At 48.9% G+C, this 21662-nt stretch overlaps 1 protein-coding gene across 2 annotated transcripts in view; it reads left to right on the top strand.

Moving 5' to 3' along the window:
* Nucleotides 1-12244: 12244 nt before the first annotated feature.
* The window catches only part of PRKAB1 (protein kinase AMP-activated non-catalytic subunit beta 1), a 165483-nt gene continuing 156065 nt past the window's right edge, over nucleotides 12245-21662 (top strand). The window contains exon 1 of one of the 2 annotated variants that reach the window (XM_069619708.1): nucleotides 12245-12374. The gene's annotated coding sequence lies outside the window, so the exon portion shown is untranslated. The remainder of the gene's footprint in view (nucleotides 12375-21662) is intronic. The other variant, XM_069619709.1, reaches the window with a different exon arrangement.

The following is a 21662-nucleotide window of genomic DNA, read 5'->3' on the forward strand; positions in this document are numbered from 1 at the left end:
CCCATTAGACGAGAGGACCTTTCTGCCTTTCCATGTCAGAGGGCCGTTTCTCTAATGGGAAATAGCTGCTTCAGTGTGAGTGGGCTAGTTCCCATTAGACGAGAGGACCTTTCTGCCTCTGCAGGTCGGAGGGCCGCTTCTCTAATGGGAAATAGCTGCTTCAGTGTAAATGGGCTAGTTCCCATTAGACGAGAGGACCTTTTTGCCTTTCCAGGTCGGAGGGCCGTTTCTCTAATGGGAAATATCTGCTTCAGTGTGAATGGGCTAGTTCCCATTAGACGAGAGGACCTTTCTGCCTCTGCAGGTCGGAGGGCCGCTTCTCTAATGGGAGATAGCTGCTTCAGTGTGAATGGGCTAGTTCCCATTAGACGAGAGGACCTTTCTGCCTCTGCAGGTCGGAGGGCCGCTTCTCCAATGGGAAATAGCTGCTTCAGTGTAAATGGGCTAGTTCCCATTAGACGAGAGGACCTTTTTGCCTTTCCAGGTCGGAGGGCCGTTTCTCTAATGGAAAATAGCTGCTTCAGTCTGAGTGGGCTAGTTCCCATTAGACGAGAGGACCTTTCTGCCTCTGCAGGTCGGAGGGCTGCTTCTCTAATGGGAAATAGCTGCTTCAGTGTGAATGGGCTAGTTCCCATTAGACGAGAGGACCTTTCTGCCTTTCCAGGTCGGAGGGACCTTTCTATAATGGGAAATAGCTGCTTCAGTCTGAGTGGGCTAGTTCCCATTAGACGAGAGGACCTTTCTGCCTCTGCAGGTCGGAGGGCCCCTTCTCTAATGGGAAATAACTGCTTCAGTCTGAGTGGGCTAGTTCGCATTAGACGAGAGGACCTTTCTGCCTCTGCAGGTCGGAGGGCCGTTTCTCTAATGGGAAATAGCTGCTTCAGTGTGAGTGGGCTAGTTCCCATTAGCCAAGAGGACCTTTCTGCCTTTCCAGGTCGGAGGGCTGTTTCTCTAATGGGAAATAGCTGCTTCAGTCTGAGTGGGCTAGTTCCCATTAGATGAGAGGGCCTGTCTGCCTCTGCAGGTCGGAGGGCTGCTTCTCTAATGGGAAATAGCTGCTTCAGTGTGAATGGGCTAGTTCCCATTAGACGAGAGGACATTTCTGCCTTTCCAGGTCAGAGGGCCGTTTCTCTAATGGGAAATAGCTGCTTCAGTCTGAGTGGGCTAGTTCCCATTAGACAAGAGGACCTGTCTGCCTCTGCAGGTCGGAGGGCCGCTTCTCTACTGGAAAATAGCTGCTTCAGTGTGAATGGGCTAGTTCCCATTAGACGAGAGGACATTTCTGCCTTTCCAGGTCAGAGGGCCGTTTCTCTAATGGGAAATAGCTGCTTCAGTGTGAGTGGGCTAGTTCCCATTAGACGAGAGGACCTTTCTGCCTCTGCAGGTCGGAGGGCCGCTTCTCCAATGGGAAATAGCTGCTTCAGTGTGAGTGGGCTAGTTCCCATTAGACGAGAGGACCTTTCTGCCTCTGCAGGTCGGAGGGCCGCTTCTCCAATGGGAAATAGCTGCTTCAGTGTAAATGGGCTAGTTCCCATTAGACGAGAGGACCTTTTTGCCTTTCCAGGTCGGAGGGCCGTTTCTCTAATGGAAAATAGCTGCTTCAGTCTGAGTGGGCTAGTTCCCATTAGACGAGAGGACCTTTCTGCCTCTGCAGGTCGGAGGGCCGCTTCTCTAATGGGAAATAGCTGCTTCAGTGTGAAGGGGCTAGTTCCCATTAGACGAGAGGACCTTTTTGCCTTTGCAGGTCGGAGGGCCGTTTCTCTAATGGAAAATAGCTGCTTCAGTCTGAGTGGGCTAGTTCCCATTAGACGAGAGGACCTTTCTGCCTCTGCAGGTCGGAGGGCCGCTTCTCTAATGGGAAATAGCTGCTTCAGTGTGAATGGGCTAGTTCCCATTAGACGAGAGGACCTTTCTGCCTTTCCAGGTCAGAGGGCCCTTTCTCTAATGGGAAATAGCTGCTTCAGCCTGAGTGGGCTAGTTCCCATTAGACGAGAGGACCTTTCTGCCTCTGCAGGTCGGAGGGCCGCTTCTCTAATGGGAAATAGCTGCTTCAGTGTGAATGGGCTAGTTCCCATTAGACGAGAGGACCTTTCTGCCTTTCCAGGTCGGAGGGGCGTTTCTCTAATGGAAAATAGCTGCTTCAGTGTGAGTGGGCTAGTTCCCATTAGCCGAGAGGACCTTTCTGCCTTTCCAGGTCGGAGGGCCGTTTCTCTAATGGGAAATAGCTGCTTCAGTGTGAGTGGGCTAGTTCCCATTAGCCGAGAGGACCTTTCTGCCTTTCCAGGTCGGAGGGACGTTTCTCTAATGGGAAATAGCTGCTTCAGTGTGAATGGGCTAGTTCCCATTAGCCGAGAGGACCTTTCTGCCGTTCCAGGTCGGAGGGCCGTTTCTCTAATGGGAAATAGCTGCTTCATTGTGAGTGGGCTAGTTCCCATTAGCCGAGAGGACCTTTCTGCCTTTCCAGGTCGGAGGGCCCTTTCTCTAATGGGAAATAGCTGCTTCAGTCTGAGTGGGCTAGTTCCCATTAGACAAGAGGACCTTTCTGCCTCTGCAGGTCGGAGGGCCGTTTCTCTAATGGGAAATAGCTGCTTCAGTGTGAGTGGGCTAGTTCCCATTAGGCGAGAGGACCTTTCTGCCTTTACAGGTCGGAGGGCCGTTTCTCTAATGGGAAATAGCTGCTTCAGTGTGAGTGGGCTAGTTCCATTTAGAAGAGAAGACCTTTCTGCCTCTGCAGGTCGGAGGGCCGTTCTCTATTGGGAAATAGCTGCTTCGGTGTGAGTGGGCTAGTTCCCATTAGCCGAGAGGACCTTTCTGCCTTTCCAGGTCGGAGAGCCGTTTCTCTAATGGGAAATAGCTGCTTCAGTGTGAGTGGGGTAGTTCCCATTACCCGAGAGGACCTTTCTGCCTTTCCAGGTCGGAGGGCCGTTTCTCTAATGGGAAATAGCTGCTTCAGTGTGAGTGGGCTAGTTCCCATTAGACGAGAGGACCTTTCTGCCTTTCCATGTCAGAGGGCCGTTTCTCTAATGGGAAATAGCTGCTTCAGTGTGAGTGGGCTAGTTCCCATTAGACGAGAGGACCTTTCTGCCTCTGCAGGTCGGAGGGCCGCTTCTCTAATGGGAAATAGCTGCTTCAGTGTAAATGGGCTAGTTCCCATTAGACGAGAAGACCTTTTTGCCTTTCCAGGTCGGAGGGCCGTTTCTCTAATGGGAAATAGCTGCTTCAGTGTGAATGGGCTAGTTCCCATTAGACGAGAGGACCTTTCTGCCTCTGCAGGTCGGAGGGCCGCTTCTCTAATGGGAGATAGCTGCTTCAGTGTGAATGGGCTAGTTCCCATTAGACGAGAGGACCTTTCTGCCTCTGCAGGTCGGAGGGCCGCTTCTCTAATGGAAAATAGCTGCTTCAGTCTGAGTGGGCTAGTTCCCATTAGCCGAGAGGACCTTTCTGCCTTTCCAGGTCAGAGGGCCCTTTCTCTAATGGGAAATAGCTGCTTCAGTCTGAGTGGGGTAGTTCCCATTATACGAGAGGACCTTTCTGCCTCTGCAGGTCGGAGGGCCGCTTCTCTAATGGAAAATAGCTGCTTCAGTCTGAGTGGGCTAGTTCCCATTAGCCGAGAGGACCTTTCTGCCTTTCCAGGTCGGAGGGCCCTTTCTCTAATGGGAAATAACTGCTTCAGTCTGAGTGGGCTTGTTCCCATTAGACGAGAGGACCTTTCTGCCTCTGCAGGTCGGAGGGCCGCTTCTCTAATGGGAAATAGCTGCTTCAGTGTGAATGGGCTAGTTCCCATTAGACGAGAGGACCTTTTTGCCTTTCCAGGTCGGAGGGCCGTTACTCTAACGGGAAATAGCTGCTTCAGTCTGAGTGGGCTAGTTCCCATTAGACGAGAGGACCTGTCTGCCTCTGCATGTCGGAGGGCCGCTTCTCTAATGGAAAATAGCTGCTTCAGTGTGAATGGGCTAGTTCCCATTAGACGAGAGGACATTTCTGCCTTTCCAGGTCAGAGGGCCGTTTCTCTAATGGGAAATAACTGCTTCAGTCTGAGTGGGCTAGTTCCCATTAGACGAGAGGACCTTTCTGCCTCTGCAGATCGGAGGGCCGCTTCTCTAATGGGAAATAGCTGCTTCAGTGTGAATGGGCTAGTTCCCATTAGACGAGAGGACCTTTCTACCTCTGCAGGTCGGAGGGCCGCTTCTCTAAAGGGAAATAGCTGCTTCAGTGTGAATGGGCTAGTTCCCATTAGACGAGAGGACCTTTATGCCTTTCCAGGTCGGAGGGCCGTTACTCTAATGGGAAATAGCTGCTTCAGTGTGAGTGGGCTAGTTCCCATTAGACGAGAGGACCTTTCTGCCTCTGCAGGTCGGAGGGCCGCTTCTCCAATGGGAAATAGCTGCTTCAGTGTAAATGGGCTAGTTCCCATTAGACGAGAGGACCTTTTTGCCTTTCCAGGTCGGAGGGCCGTTTCTCTAATGGGAAATAGCTGCTTCAGTGTGAGTGGGCTAGTTCCCATTAGACGAGAGGACCTTTCTGCCTCTGCAGGTCAGAGGGCCGCTTCTCCAATGGGAAATAGCTGCTTCAGTGTGAGTGGGCTAGTTCCCATTAGACGAGAGGACCTTTCTGCCTCTGCAGGTCGGAGGGCCGCTTCTCCAATGGGAAATAGCTGCTTCAGTGTAAATGGGCTAGTTCCCATTAGACGAGAGGACCTTTTTGCCTTTCCAGGTCGGAGGGCCGTTTCTCTAATGGAAAATAGCTGCTTCAGTCTGAGTGGGCTAGTTCCCATTAGACGAGAGGACCTTTCTGCCTCTGCAGGTCGGAGGGCCGCTTCTCTAATGGGAAATAGCTGCTTCAGTGTGAATGGGCTAGTTCCCATTAGACGAGAGGACCTTTCTGCCTTTCCAGGTCGGAGGGACCTTTCTATAATGGGAAATAGCTGCTTCAGTCTGAGTGGGCTAGTTCCCATTAGACGAGAGGACCTTTCTGCCTCTGCAGGTCGGAGGGCCCCTTCTCTAATGGGAAATAATTGCTTCAGTCTGAGTGGGCTAGTTCGCATTAGACGAGAGGACCTTTCTGCCTCTGCAGGTCGGAGGGCCGTTTCTCTAATGGGAAATAGCTGCTTCAGTGTGAGTGGGCTAGTTCCCATTAGCCAAGAGGACCTTTCTGCCTTTCCAGGTCGGAGGGCTGTTTCTCTAATGGGAAATAGCTGCTTCAGTCTGAGTGGGCTAGTTCCCATTAGATGAGAGGACCTGTCTGCCTCTGCAGGTCGGAGGGCTGCTTCTCTAATGGGAAATAGCTGCTTCAGTGTGAATGGGCTAGTTCCCATTAGACGAGAGGACATTTCTACCTTTCCAGGTCAGAGGGCCGTTTCTCTAATGGGAAATAGCTGCTTCAGTCTGAGTGGGCTAGTTCCCATTAGACGAGAGGACCTGTCTGCCTCTGCAGGTCGGAGGGCCGCTTCTCTACTGGAAAATAGCTGCTTCAGTGTGAATGGGCTAGTTCCCATTAGACGAGAGGACATTTCTGCCTTTCCAGGTCAGAGGGCCGTTTCTCTAATGGGAAATAGCTGCTTCAATGTGAGTGGGCTAGTTCCCATTAGACGAGAGGACCTTTCTGCCTCTGCAGGTCGGAGGGCCGCTTCTCCAATGGGAAATAGCTGCTTCAGTGTGAGTGGGCTAGTTCCCATTAGACGAGAGGACCTTTCTGCCTCTGCAGGTCGGAGGGCCGCTTCTCCAATGGGAAATAGCTGCTTCAGTGTAAATGGGCTAGTTCCCATTAGACGAGAGGACCTTTTTGCCTTTCCAGGTCGGAGGGCCGTTTCTCTAATGGAAAATAGCTGCTTCAGTCTGAGTGGGCTAGTTCCCATTAGACGAGAGGACCTTTCTGCCTCTGCAGGTCGGAGGGCCGCTTCTCTAATGGGAAATAGCTGCTTCAGTGTGAATGGGCTAGTTCCCATTAGACGAGAGGACCTTTCTGCCTTTCCAGGTCGGAGGGACCTTTCTATAATGGGAAATAGCTGCTTCAGTCTGAGTGGGCTAGTTCCCATTAGACGAGAGGACCTTTCTGCCTCTGCAGGTCGGAGGGCCCCTTCTCTAATGGGAAATAACTGCTTCAGTCTGAGTGGGCTAGTTCGCATTAGACGAGAGGACCTTTCTGCCTCTGCAGGTCGGAGGGCCGCTTCTCTAATGGGAAATAGCTGCTTCAGTGTGAATGGGCTAGTTCCCATTAGACGAGAGGACCTTTCTGCCTCTGCAGGTCGGAGGGCCGCTTCTCTAATGGGAAATAGCTGCTTCAGTGTGAATGGGCTAGTTCCCATTAGACGAGAGGACCTTTCTGCCTTTCCAGGTCGGAGGGCCGTTACTCTAATGGGAAAAAGCTGCTTCAGTGTGAGTGGGCTAGTTCCCATTAGACGAGAGGACCTTTCTGCCTCTGCAGGTCGGAGGGCCGCTTCTCCAATGGGAAATAGCTGCTTCAGTGTGAGTGGGCTAGTTCCCATTAGACGAGAGGACCTTTCTGCCTCTGCAGGTCGGAGGGCCGCTTCTCCAATGGGAAATAGCTGCTTCAGTGTAAATGGGCTAGTTCCCATTAGACGAGAGGACCTTTTTGCCTTTCCAGGTCGGAGGGCCGTTTCTCTAATGGAAAATAGCTGCTTCAGTCTGAGTGAGCTAGTTCCCATTAGACGAGAGGACCTTTCTGCCTCTGCAGGTCGGAGGGCCGCTTCTCTAATGGGAAATAGCTGCTTCAGTGTGAATGGGCTAGTTCCCATTAGACAAGAGGACCTTTCTGTCTTTCCAGGTCGGAGGGCCCTTTCTCTAATGGGAAATAGCTGCTTCAGCCTGAGTGGGCTAGTTCCCATTAGACGAGAGGACCTTTCTGCCCCTGCAGGTCAGAGGGCCGCTTCTCTAATGGGAAATAGCTGCTTCAGTGTGAATGGGCTAGTTCCCATTAGACGAGAGGACCTTTCTGCCTTTCCAGGTCGGAGGGGCGTTTCTCTAATGGAAAATAGCTGCTTCAGTGTGAGTGGGCTAGTTCCCATTAGCCGAAAGGACCTTTCTGCCTTTCCAGGTCGGAGGGCCGTTTCTCTAATGGGAAATAGCTGCTTCAGTGTGAGTGGGCTAGTTCCCATTAGCCGAGAGGACCTTTCTGCCTTTCCAGGTCGGAGGGACGTTTCTCTAATGGGAAATAGCTGCTTCAGTGTGAATGGGCTAGTTCCCATTAGCCGAGAGGACCTTTCTGCCGTTCCAGGTCGGAGGGCCGTTTCTCTAATGGGAAATAGCTGCTTCATTGTGAGTGGGCTAGTTCCCATTAGCCGAGAGGACCTTTCTGCCTTTCCAGGTCGGAGGGCCCTTTCTCTAATGGGAAATAGCTGCTTCAGTCTGAGTGGGCTAGTTCCCATTAGACAAGAGGACCTTTCTGCCTCTGCAGGTCGGAGGGCCGTTTCTCTAATGGGAAATAGCTGCTTCAGTGTGAGTGGGCTAGTTCCCATTAGGCGAGAGGACCTTTCTGCCTTTACAGGTCGGAGGGCCGCTTCTCTAATGGGAAATAGCTGCTTCAGTGTGAGTGGGCTAGTTCCATTTAGAAGAGAAGACCTTTCTGCCTCTGCAAGTCGGAGGGCCGTTTCTCTAATGGGAAATAGCTGCTTCAGTGTGAGTGGGCTAGTTCCCATTAGCCGAGAGGACCTTTCTGCCTTTCCAGGTCGGAGGGCCGTTTCTCTAATGGGAAATAGCTGCTTCAGTGTGAGTGGGCTAGTTCCCATTACCCGAGAGGACCTTTCTGCCTTTCCAGGTCGGAGGGCCGTTTCTCTAATGGGAAATAGCTGCTTCAGTGTGAGTGGGCTAGTTCCCATTAGACGAGAGGACCTTTCTGCCTTTCCATGTCAGAGGGCCGTTTCTCTAATGGGAAATAGCTGCTTCAGTGTGAGTGGGCTAGTTCCCATTAGACGAGAGGACCTTTCTGCCTCTGCAGGTCGGAGGGCCGCTTCTCTAATGGGAAATAGCTGCTTCAGTGTAAATGGGCTAGTTCCCATTAGACGAGAGGACCTTTCTGCCTCTGCAGGTCGGAGGGCCGCTTCTCCAATGGGAAATAGCTGCTTCAGTGTAAATGGGCTAGTTCCCATTAGACGAGAGGACCTTTTTGCCTTTCCAGGTCGGAGGGCCGTTTCTCTAATGGGAAATAGCTGCTTCAGTGTGAGTGGGCTAGTTCCCATTAGACGAGAGGACCTTTCTGCCTCTGCAGGTCGGAGGGCCGCTTCTCTAATGGAAAATAGCTGCTTCAGTGTGAGTGGGCTAGTTCCCATTAGACGAGAGGACCTTTCTGCCTTTCCAGGTCGGAGGGCCGTTTCTCTAATGGGAAATAGCTGCTTCAGTGTGAGTGGGCTAGTTCCCATTAGCCGAGAGGACCTTTCTGCCTTTCCAGGTCGGAGGGCCGTTTCTCTAATGGGAAATAGCTGCTTCAGTGTGAATGGGCTAGTTCCCATTAGCCAAGAGGACCTTTCTGCCTTTCCAGGTCGGAGGGCCGTTTCTCTAATGGGAAATAGCTGCTTCAGTCTGAGTGGGCTAGTTCCCATTAGCCGAGAGGACCTTTCTGCCTCTGCAGGTCGGAGGGCCGTTTCTCTAATGGGAAATAGCTGCTTCAGTGTGAGTGGGCTAGTTCCCATTGGGCGAGAGGACCTTTCTGCCTTTAAAGGTCGGAGGGCCGCTTCTCTAATGGGAAATAGCTGCTTCAGTGTGAGTGGGCTAGTTCCATTTAGAAGAGAAGACCTTTCTGCCTCTGCAAGTCGGAGGGCCGTTTCTCTAATGGGAAATAGCTGCTTCAGTGTGAGTGGGCTAGTTCCCATTAGCCGAGAGGACCTTTCTGCCTTTCCAGGTCGGAGGGCCGTTTCTCTAATGGGAAATAGCTGCTTCAGTGTGAGTGGGCTAGTTCCATTTAGAAGAGAAGACCTTTCTGCCTCTGCAAGTAGGAGGGCCGTTTCTCTAATGGGAAATAGCTGCTTCAGTGTGAGTGGGCTAGTTCCCATTAGCCGAGAGGACCTTTCTGCCTTTCCAGGTCGGAGGGCCGTTTCTCTAATGGGAAATAGCTGCTTCAGTGTGAGTGGGCTAGTTCCCATTAGACGAGAGGACCTTTCTGCCTTTCCATGTCAGAGGGCCGTTTCTCTAATGGGAAATAGCTGCTTCAGTGTGAGTGGGCTAGTTCCCATTAGACGAGAGGACCTTTCTGCCTCTGCAGGTCGGCGGGCCGCTTCTCTAATGGGAAATAGCTGCTTCAGTGTAAATGGGCTAGTTCCCATTAGACGAGAGGACCTTTTTGCCTTTCCAAGTCGGAGGGCCGTTTCTCTAATGGGAAATAGCTGCTTCAGTGTGAATGGGCTAGTTCCCATTAGACGAGAGAACCTTTCTGCCTCTGCAGGTCGGAGGGCCGCTTCTCCAATGGGAAATAGCTGCTTCAGTGTGAGTGGGCTAGTTCCCATTAGCCGAGAGGACCTTTCTGCCTTTCCAGGTCGGAGCGCCGTTTCTCTAATGGGAAATAGCTGCTTCAGTGTGAGTGGGCTAGTTCCCATTAGCCGAGAGGACCTTTCTGCCTTTCCAGGTCGGAGGGCCGTTTCTCTAATGGGAAATAGCTGCTTCATTGTGAGTGGGCTAGTTCCCATTCGCTGAGAGGACCTTTCTGCCTTTCCAGGTCAGAGGGCCGTTTCTCTAATGGGAAATAGCTGCTTCATTGTGAGTGGGCTAGTTCCCATTAGCCAAGAGGACCTTTCTGCCTTTCCAGGTCGGAGGGCCGTTTCTCTAATGGGAAATAGCTGCTTCAGTGTGAATGGGCTAGTTCCCATTAGCCGAGAGGACCTTTCTGCCTTTCCAGGTCGGAGGGCCGTTTCTCTAATGGGAAATAGCTGCTTCATTGTGAGTGGGCTAGTTCCCATTCGCTGAGAGGACCTTTCTGCCTTTCCAGGTCAGAGGGCCGTTTCTCTAATGGGAAATAGCTGCTTCATTGTGAGTGGGCTAGTTCCCATTAGCCAAGAGGACCTTTCTGCCTTTCCAGGTCGGAGGGCCCTTTCTCTAATGGGAAATAGCTGCTTCAGTCTGAGTGGGCTAGTTCCCATTAGACGAGAGGACCTTTCTGCCTCTGCAGGTCGGAGGGCCGTTTCTCTAATGGGAAATAGCTGCTTCAGTGTGAGTGGGCTAGTTCCCATTAGACGAGAGGACCTTTCTGCTTTTACAGGTCGGAGGACCGCTTCTCTAATGGGAAATAGCTGCTTCAGTGTGAGTGGGCTAGTTCCATTTAGAAGAGAAGACCTTTCTGCCTCTGCAGGTCGGAGGGCCGTTCTCTATTGGGAAATAGCTGCTTCGGTGTGAGTGGGCTAGTTCCCATTAGCCGAGAGGACCTTTCTGCCTTTCCAGGTCGGAGAGCCGTTTCTCTAATTGGAAATAGCTGCTTCAGTGTGAGTGGGCTAGTTCCCATTAGACGAGAGGACCTTTCTGCCTTTTGCAGGTCGGAGGGCCGTTTCTCTAATGGGAAATAGCTGCTTCAGTGTGAGTGGGCTAGTTCCCATTAGACGAGAGGACCTTTCTGCCTCTGCAAGTCGGAGGGCCGCTTCTCTAATGGGAAATGGCTGCTTCAGTGTGAATGGGCTAGTTCCCATTAGACGAGAGGACCTTTCTGCCTTTGCAGGTCGGAGGGTCGTTACTCTAATGGGAAATAGCTGCTTCAGTGTGAGTGGGCTAGTTCCCACTAGACGAGAGGACCTTTCTGCCTCTGCAGGTCGGAGGGCCGCTTCTCTAATGGGAAATAGCTGCTTCAGTGTGAATGGGCTAGTTCCCATTAGCCGAGAGGACCTTTCTGCCTTTCCAGGTCGGATGGCCCTTTCTCTAATGGGAAATAGCTGCCTCAGTGTGAGTGGGCTAGTTCCCATTAGACGAGAGGACCTTTCTGCCTTTCCAGATCGGAGGGCACTTTCTCTAATGGGAAATAGCTGCTTCAGTGTGAGTGGGCTAGTTCCCACTATTATGCAGGACTTGGCCACTAGGGGCAAAAAGGGCCATTTTTCTAATGGGAACTAGCCTTCTCAGTGTGAGTAGGCTAGTTCCCATTATTATGCAGGACTTGGCCACTGGGGGAGCAAAAAGGGCAATTTCTCTAATGGGAACTAGCCTTCTTTGTGTGAGTGGGCTAGTTCCCATTATTATGCAGGACTTGGCCACTAGGGCCAAAAAGGTCCACTTTTCTAATGGGAAATAGCAGGACTTGGCCACTAGGGGCAAAAAGGGCCATTTCTCTAATGGGAACTAGCCTTCTCTGTGTGAGTGGGCTAGTTCCCATTATTATGCAGGACTTGGCCACTAGGGCCAAAAAGGGCCACTTCTCTAATGGGAAATAGCAGGACTTGGCCACTAGGGGCAAAAAGGGCCATTTCTCTAATGGGAACTAGCCTTCTCTGTGTGAGTGGGCTAGTTCCCATTATTATGCAGGACTTGGCCACTAGGGGAGCAAAAAGGGCCATTTGTCTAATGGGAACTAGCTTTCTCTGTGTGAGTGGGCTACTTCCCATTATTATGCAGGACTTGGCCACTAGGGGCAAAAAGGGCCATTTCTCTAATGGGAACTAGCCTTCTCAGTGTGAGTAGGCTAGTTCGCATTATTATGCAGGACTTGGCCACTAGGGGAGCAAAAAGGGCCAATTCTCTAATGGGAACTAGCCTTCTCCGTTTGAGTAGGCTAGTTCCCATTATTATGAGTGACTTGGCCACTAGGGGAGCAAAAAGGGCCATCTCTCTAACGGGAACTAGCCTTCTCTGTGTGAGTGGGCTAGTTCCCATTATTATGCAGGACTTGGCCACTAGGGGAGCAAAAAGGGCCACTTTTCTAATGGGAACTAGCCTTCTCAGTTTGAGTAGGCTAGTTCCCATTATTATGCAGGACTTGGCCACTAGGGGCAAAAGGGCCATTTCTCTAAGGGGAACTAGCCTTCTCTGTGTGAGTGGGCTAGTTCCCATTATTATGCAGGATTTAGCCACTAGGAAGCAAAAAAGGGCCATTTCTCTAATGGGAACTAGCTCACTCACAATGAAGCAGCTATTTCCCATCTGGGAAATGGCCCTAACAACCGATGGTCCGTTTCTCGGATGGGAACTAGTATCTAATCGTGCCCTTCTTCCATGATTCTTTCCCTAAGCACGTAAACGTCCTACGTGACTTTTAATGACATTTCAGAAATACGTGTTAAACGTCATGACGCTTTAAAGGCATTTTAAAACGTGTCGGCAAACTTTTAAACAAACGCAGAATGCTACAGCCTCTTATAGGGACTTAAAGTATGTGTTTCAATTGATAATGAAAGCAACATAAGGCCTCCCTTTACGAAACGCTCGTTTGCAGTTTCCTGGCAGCATCAGGTGAGTTCACGATCCATCTGTTGTAGTGAATGTGTATTTCTTTTAGCATTTCTTAACTTAGATTGTTCTCACCACTTTATTGTTATGTTGGTGAGAGGGAGCACTTTTGCCACCTCTGGAAATGCACGTTTAAGTAAGAGGCTGCAGCTGAAGCTGTAATTCATTGTATTGTACTTATCTCACGTTGAAATTAAAAATTGTAAGTACTTTACTTTCTAAACATCTGGTTTTGAAATTACACAGGGCAGCCTGTTGTTGCAGACACATTAGCTGCTCCGAAGCTCGCTTACGGTACAGTTCAGGCTCTGGAATGCTCGTAGACGCAGTACCTGTGTGCGGCTACTACACACACCGTGGTCTGGAGCAAGTGACATATAGATATAATTACAATATACGCCGGCTAATGACTTCAGAGGCGTACTCTCCCCGGTCCCAGCGCTTACTCCGGAAGTAATGATTCCCCAGGGCTAATGGCTGCAGATCCGGCACTTTCTCCGGGTCTAATGACCCGTCTGTGGATAATAACTGCAGGCACAGTGTCTGTTCTAGGTCTAATGGCTGCAGACCCAAACACCCTGATGAATATCAGCGGACATTACCTTCTCTAGCGCTAATGGCAAAGGCCCATCACAGCCTCTGGCTGGAGCGAATTAGTGCAGACACAATACCTGGTGTGGAGCTAATTACTTATGATACAGAACGTACCTACTCATCAGCTACATCTGACCATACCGGCGCTGGGGGCAAATGATTACAGACACAGTACCGGAACTGGGATACCAATTCCAGACGCAGTACCTGCCCTGGAACTAATGACGGTTGATACAGTACCTGCTAATCTGTTACATATGACAATACCTAAATGATGGCCAGGGATGTCATTTCACCAAAATGCCTGCGGAAGTGACCTCGCACAACCCTTGTCTTCTGATGACATCCCAGGAAGTGATTTCATTTGACCCCACTCCAAAGTAACATCACGGGAAGCGATGGAACACGACCTTTCACCTCTTGACAAAACTGGCATCACTTAACCATATTTTTTGTGGTGTACTTATATACAATGCTATCATATCACTGTAAAGCGATATACATTCAAGAATTGATCACACTATGTATCATTACTATCAGCACATATAGGCCCATATTACCAAATTACTGTGAATGCAAGCAGATGTCCAAGACCAAACGATAATTATGGGTTATTATATAGCACTTACACTTAAGCGCTTCATATAGGACAAACATACATACAATTGCACCCAACGTGTTTTGGTACTCATTTATCAACCTTAGCAGGATGAAAGGCTGAGTTGACCTTGCCGGTTTTCTAACCTGCAGATGACAAACACATTGCAGCAGCGAGGCCTCAACCCAATGAGCTATCCTACCGGCTATAGCTATCAGAAAACCAGCCAGTCCAGACACAAATAGCAACATGCTGCTGGCCACAGCCCCGGAGCCCCAATTTTTTTTAAAAATGTTTATTGTTTTAGGGGTTGCAAGGGTGACGCCTAAATGACATCTCTGATGATGGCATCCATAGTACGTACTATGGGGCTAACGATTCCAGTCAAAGTATCTGGTCTGCAGCTAATGGTATTAAACACAATACCTGCTCATGAAACAGTAAAAACCCCATGCAGCCATTACTTCTCGTGTGTCCTTTCCCATTCCTAATTCCGCTCTGACACCTCGAACCACACCTTCTGAAATGAATGTACACTGTACAGAAGTGATCAGTAGTGATAAACCACCGTGCACGATTTTCAAAACATGTTTGGGGCAACTGATGGAATGCTCATTCACTTAACTTGCGCTAATACGGTGGGGAACCGTGCACAAATTACATTTAAATGTGTGCATCATAGTTATGCACATTGAGGAGCTCTTTTCCCACCAAATGCACTACTGCAGAAGGCAGAGGTTGAAAAGGGGGTTCAGTGCATTTTCAAGTAAATCCAGATTTTCAAGAGGTGCACTTTTCAGAGCACAGGGCTGGAAAAAACATTTCCCTGTGCCTATTTGGAACAGGTACAGGGGGATATTTAATGTATGGGAAGGTCACTTCTGATCCCCTCGTGCAATGAGTGAGTGAATGCTGTGTATGAATAAGCATTGAGCGTTGAGTCGAAGATTGTGTGTGTTTGTGCTGGACCAGGGAGCTGATTTTGGTGCTGAGGGCAGCACAGTAAAGTATTTTATTGGCATTTTCAACAGTAAGAACACCTGTAACCCACTCCCCCATCCCTTCTCGCCCCCATACTCCTCTCATTCCCAACACATGTAACCAACACACCCAGTCCTGCTGCCCCCGACCCCTCCCGAGAGTCCACAAACTATGTAGATGACTCGCGGTCCCAAGTTAGTGTGAGTGGCCAGCTCTCTCGCCAGCCGTTGTACAGGCCCTTGCATCGTTTCAGAAAACCCCTCCCCATAGACTTTGCTTCCGCATGAAGCTTCAGCCATATCTCCTCACAGCTTCCTGTGAAGGCGCCCTCCACAAGTGGAGTGAGTACTCGCACCAGCCTGAGCAATGTCATTTTCCTCAGGCACCATGCAGCCCGCGAGTTCCGATGCAGGACAATATCACAGTCTGAGAGGAACTTTTGGTGATCCCCTTGAATCAAATAGGTCACCCACTCCAGTGTCACAAAGTTCCAGATTTTACTAACCCATTCGGTTCTGTGGAGGCAGCTTTTTGTTTCCATTTGTGTGTTGTCGTCACTGTCAGGATGACAATTGTCTGTCTTTGAGCTTTCCAGGATAGATTTTCCAGAACCGCGCCCATTCCCAGGATGGCCATCGTATGTTGTCCGGCATCTGACTCCCAAAAATACTATTAATTGCTGCATGTATCAAGTCCCAATAAGGCTGTATGACTGGGCATTCCCACCAGATATGCTTCTGCAATCCTAGTTCCCCTCATCCCTCCAGCAGAGTGCTGATGCAGTTGAGAAGAATGTATGTAGTTTTTCTGGTGTGAGATGCCATTTGACCATTATCTTAACCCACATCTCCTGAATCTGGGTGGCCTGCGTAAGCTTGGGAATATCTGGCCATAACTGAGTTCAAAGTTCCCCCTCCAGCGGCTACTCCACTGCTCCATTTAATGCTATGCTTGGCTCCTTGCCCCTTCTGCTATAATCCCATATAACGCTTCTACCAAATGCCTGTGCCCGTGTCCATCACTACGAACCATTCAAAGGACGTGAGATCCCTGGTGGTCGCTGACCTGACCGTTGGGTTCGTAAGCCAGTGCCTCCATTGAGAGAGATGACCCCAGGATGATCTCTCAAGTCATCCAGGGCGGTGTCCACCATCGCCCATTTACATGTACCCTGAAATTCTGCACAGGGCAGAGCCAGTGAAAACAACCCCTCCTCCCACTTTTCTGGACCTGATAAATCAACATGACACACTTGGCCTCTCCTTCCCCCCAACCACTCGTCACCCCCAGGTTTCACTTTGAAGAATAGTCTGTTTTATCAAGCTGATTTGAAAAGTATTCAGTTATAATAAAGCACTCGGCACATATTTAAATACTGAAATTGGTTAATAAAAAAGACATTTGTAACACCAATCCCTCCACCTTTTTAACGGGGAGGGGGCACTACAAATACACCGATGCAATTCAGTGAAAAACTGAAAGTACTAGTATGTGGGTTTTCTAAATGTACTGTCAAGACTCTCAGCATCAAAACCCGGATTTTGCTGTGAAAGGCATTTAAAAAAAGCTTCACCAGCTAAACCCTGCACTAATATAGTCTGGCGGATTTTATTAATGAGCGACTGGCCCCGGGCATTCCAAGTGTGTGCCGTGTAATTCGGTTTGAATCCGAAAATTACTTGGCGTACATGTGGCAGTGCCCATTGCCAGCTAATGAATCGATTTAAGGAAATCCTGATACTAACACTTGTTGTGTGGTCATCGCCCGCTTAACTTAACTTGCATTCTCCTTGTCTCAGCGGCAGAACCAAGCAGGGGTTTTTACACTGCAGACCTTGTTAATCTGGGCTGTGGCTGCAGCATGGCCGCAGCTTTTCTCGTGGCTCTTCACGAGGCTTGGGGACCACAAGAGGAAGTTCCTCTCACGAGAGAAAGCGCCCACCACTCCTGCCATAGTGTGCCACAAGCCATGTGGTCTTGACTGGTGTGCTGGTATCCTCTTTTTGGAGACTGCTAGTGCTCGGCCCCAGCTCATTTAAAGCCCTGACTATGCAGTTACAAAGCCGTGCATGGTTCCATCATGAGTATTGTGCCTCACTCTGAGGGGGACCATCTGTTGTTGGTAGAGAGGCCACATATCGGTGGTCTTGCTGATGATTTCGTACACTACAGTACAGCCGCTTCTCTGCATAATATTAGAATGCTGAAAGGTTTTGGACATTGTTTGGAGGGAAAAAAACTGCAGTCAAAATATGCCCCATGACTGTTATTGTCTTGGCCCTCATGCCACATGCTGAGAACAATCACTGCTTTTCACACTGTTTTAAGCAATGTTTTTGAAATGTAGATTTGACACCCTTTTCTCTCACCAGTTGTAGTTTATATTGAGTGTTAATGACTGGTAATGGGCACTGTAACAAAGAGATACAAAGTGCCAAGTTGGGGGAGGGCAAAGTAAATCAAATCACAAAGTAAATATCCCTTTTGTGTCAGCGGGAAGTCTGTTTACCCTGTAACTGCCTGGAGGCGGAGCTATTGTTCACTAAACACTCGCATGTAGCAGAGCGTCTGGCGGAGTGTTTGGCCAAGTGTTGGCTGATTTCTACTCTCAGCGGGGAAGTCTGTTTGCCCTGTAACTGCCAGGAGTCGGTGCCATTGTTCACTAAACACTTGCCTGTGGCGGGGTGTTTGGTGAAGTGTTTGGCCGCAGTGAGGAATACCTGTGCATCGAATAACCAAATTGCTCAGGACCAGAAGAGGCCACTATAAGGACCCGCTGGCTGGCAAAGCTCGTGTGACGAGACCTTCCCTGCAATGGGTGAGACTAGAATAGTGTGTTCTTTTTATTTTCCCCTCAAGTTGCTGAGAGGCTGTTGAGGGTACGCCGCCTTTGATCTCGTCCGAGAGGCTACTTGGAGCAACTCCCGGGATTGTAGTGAAACTGACTTCTAGCACCAATTCGAGTGTGCACAGGTGGGAGTCTGTGGGGGCGTGCCCCTTTGATCCTGTTTTAGAGGTATCTCATTGATCCTGTCTTAGAGGTATCTCATTACCGCAAGTAGTAACATTGCTGGTCACCGCGGCACTCACAGCAATCAACTGGAGTTGCTACACCTATATTGCTATCCTGCCGCTTAATAACTGTGTGTGAATAAACATTGGCGGCGAGGCGGATGAGCACACAGGCCTTGGGTGGGGAATTCTTCTTTGGCATTTGGACCTATTTGAATGATTGTATCGAACATCATGCCGTTCTACTCCAAAGGCCGTCAATCAAATTATAATCTTAGGAGGAGCGGGTTGGAGGACGAGGGTGAGCCTCAGAAGCCTAATAACCTAAACAAAAAGGAAATAAAAAAGCACAGGCCATCAAGGAAAAGGGCACCATACCGGCACCTTTCCAAAATAGTGCTTTGAAAGAAAGAAGTGTGGAACCAGTTGAGGAAGTAAGCGCTGCAGATCAAAACCACAGCCAGCCCCTTGACACCACACGATGATATTAATAACAATTCACTCCCCGACCAGTGAAGATTGTTACAAAGATCAATGACACCTGTGGTAACCAAGGCCCCAATAAAGGAGGGGAGAGTGGTCACTAAGGATGCTCAAGTGATTAATGCGGAAGACAGTTCTTCGGCTGAACCATGCTCTGCTAGATCTGCGTCCCCCAACTTGCTTATTGATAGTGGAGAGGTATGTCACCTTGAAGACTCTGGACCTACTGATGCCTCCTTGGTCAACACAACTGCAATTGCTAAACTGCAATCTTCAATGGCTTCCCTTCAATTTTCGATAAAGATATTACTGAAGTTATGTGGTCACATTCCTGTGAATACCGCACCCATCCGGCCTTTACCTGACACAATAGTTGAAAATGATAAGTAAGAGATGAGTAACACCCCACCAGAAATGATACCAGTTCTCCCTGATCCGTCGACTAATAAAGAAATTAATCATTACAATACAGAAAACTCATATCATCCTCTATTCTAGGAAACGGATGATTAGTGAGGAAAGCCACCACAAGGAAAGTACCTTGTGAGGTGGCCTCGGCTTTACTGGTTTCTGTGGTACCTGTAAAGAAGAATAAGAAAGCGCACAAGACAGCAGTCTGAGCAAAGAAGCGCCAACTTAAAGGAGTGGGTACACTGACTAGCTGGATTAATCCGGAAAAAGATGATATAGGGTCCATTGCTAGCAAGGATCAACAAGATTCGTTACCATCCCAGAGTATGGGACACACCAAGAACATTTTTCCACTCCACGCAGGAAGACAAAACCTCGAGTCAGTTAGAACATCCTTTCTGCAGAAGAGACATCAGAAATGACGATCTCCAAAGGCCCAGCTGAAAGCAAAATATGCATTATTAAAAACTTAAATCCGAAAACTCGAGGCAAATGGTTGCCTCGAACGGCAAAATTTCATCTGATACCCCAATTGCGTGTATTGCTGTCTGACAATTTTGACTTTGTTGAACCCCTTAAAGTCACCAATCCTAATGTTACCGCTTTACATTGTAAAGTGTTGGCTACTGCTCAAACGATTCGGAAATACAGGAAAAAGTCTTTATCAAGTGGATGTTGAAACATATGCCAATTCTGAACAAGAAGACATTGAGCTTCGGGAGACGGATAATAGGGGGAGGTGATGGGTACTAAGCCAGAGCTTTCCCGTTGGTCAGGATGTTAAAATGACAGACATCCAAAATATGTTAAAATGGCTGGTGGAATCCTTAGCTTTTTTTATCCACTGATGGGTCCCCACCCATAATATCGAACCATACTTTTTTCTATTACAGGAGACGTGGTTACTCTCCCTTATTATTCTGAACAGATACTCTGTGCACCAAACATTGGCTAAGAAGGGACAACGGGGGCGGCCCTTTGGTGGACTGATAACTGGGGTATCAATAGCAATGAAATCACGTGCTAGCCCCACGTTATTAAAGGATTATATAAAAGCAGTTGAGGTGGAGATGCTGTTTAACGAACGCTGGGAAAAACTATTGTTAGTAAATGTATACAATTCCCCTAGAGATAATTTGAGAGAGCCACTCCAAGATGCTTTACACATCTTGTTTAGCCAATGGGTATTTGATTCGAATAACGGCTATATTATCGTTGCTGGAGATTTTAATTGTCATAGTAAAGATGGAAGGGGTACAGCATCTAATCAAGTATGAAATCATAAGACTATTATGGAACACAAAATGGAAGACCACATGGGGAAAGACTGGTTAAACTTTTTTGATAATTGCGTGCTAGAAATTGTCAATGGGCGTACCCGTGGAGACTGTCCTGGCAGACATACTTGGAATAGTGGTATAGCCTGTAGTACTCTGAATTATATCGTTGTGAAGTGACTCATTTGGTCGGATAAGAACATACTTGGTGCTGTGCGAGCGGCTACTGGTTTAAAGGATGATAGCTTGTATTTATTTAAGTCATTGCCCATGGAAGAAATTGTGAGGTGATTGCCTCTGTTACATGTGCGCATACAACATCTAAAGTCAGTCCGATAACAAGAGAATCTGGTATTGTAGGGACATATGATAAAGCGATCAGAGATGCAAAACGGACACTAAGAAATAGTATACAGAAAGCTAAAAGGTCCGGTAAATCTCTGGCAGCCTTTTCTGATGCCTCGAGAAATTTGAAACCGTAATATCCGGTAGGTTTAAAACATTGGAAAGGCGCAAAGAGAAATGAAGCTTGGCAATGTACAATTAAAACACTCTGCACTAGGAACACCCATAACATATGGGCTCTGCTGGGGGAAGTCAAGGGTAGTCAAATTTTTGATTAAACCCATTAGTGCTTCTGAATGGAATCAATTCTTAGGTAATCGTAATGACCCGGAAAGTAGTATGAGGGTGATGCAGGGCAACATCAAACCTAAGCGTCCTCCCTTTGAGGTGACAGTGGAAGCCTTGCAAACCAAAATAGCCACTCTAAAGTCTTCACGGGCTCCTGGCCCTAACGGACTGGCCAATGTGATACATTTAAAAATAATCCCTATTTTTGGGCCTGTCTGTTAAAAATACTGTTCGACAAGGTATTAGAGAGTGGCCACAGCCCTAGCTCTTGGCAGGCGGCTATCCTTGTGCCTGTCTTTAAAAGAGGAATTAAAACAGACCCTACTAACAGTAGATTACTTTCCCTCCCAGACTGCACCGGGAAGCTATTTGCTGGATTATTACAAGAACTGCAAACCTGGGTCGACGGAGAAGGGATTTTAGATAGATTCCAGAGTGGCTTCAGAGCGGGATATTCCACCTCCCATAACCGATTGATCCTGGACACGTTATGTGGTAATGCCATACAGCCCAATAACTGTTAGGCTCACCGGATATCCCCGGGGGCGTCTGGAAGGCTCTGAGATCTGGAACCCTGGATGCCTAGTTGCCCAGTGCTGAATAATGAACCTGCAATTACCGAAGGGAGGATTTGTGATAACTGTCTCTAATGGGTGAATATCCCACCTCCCTCTGACCGATTCCCTTCCCACTGGGTTCTTTTCTCACCTTAGTTATTTGTAGGGTGAGCTATCCGTCCTGCGTTTCTTGTGCAGGGGCGCTTGGCGTTTGTTGACGAGCTGCCCAAGTTGCTTCACTGGTGCTGTATGCCTTCCTTGGGCCCAGGTCTGCTGTGACCTCGAATCTGCTGGTAGGCAGGTAGGTTTGTTAATTGTAAGTCTTTGTTCTGTTCATGGTGGGAATTTGTTAATGTCTTTTGGGAATTCGTTAATGTCTTTAGGTGCGAAGGTCTTGATGCTGGTGTGCCGGATGGAGAGGCACGTTTCTAGGTAAGTTAAAGCGTGCAGCACCTTTATTGTCTTTTAAAGCTACCCTGTGTTTTCTTCTTCTCCTCACAGGCCGCTGTGGTGCAGCAAGTGGATGAGAGCGTGATGAAAAATAGGGCCCAGGAATCCGTTAAGGTAAGTACAGCGCTGTGCGGTTGTTTAATATTGAAAGCAAACCTGAATGTCTCTTTTCCTTTGCAGATGTTGCTTGGTGCTCCGGATGGAAGCGTGGCGTAGCGCGATGGAATTCAGGAAAGACTGATTGAATTCAATGTTTTGGAAGCGCGTGTTCTAATATTGTTTTTCCCTTTCTCGT

Source organism: Ambystoma mexicanum, chromosome 10, assembly GCF_040938575.1.
Source record: "Ambystoma mexicanum isolate Mex_15411 chromosome 10, UKY_AmexF1_1, whole genome shotgun sequence".
Lineage (NCBI taxonomy): Eukaryota > Metazoa > Chordata > Amphibia > Caudata > Ambystomatidae > Ambystoma > Ambystoma mexicanum.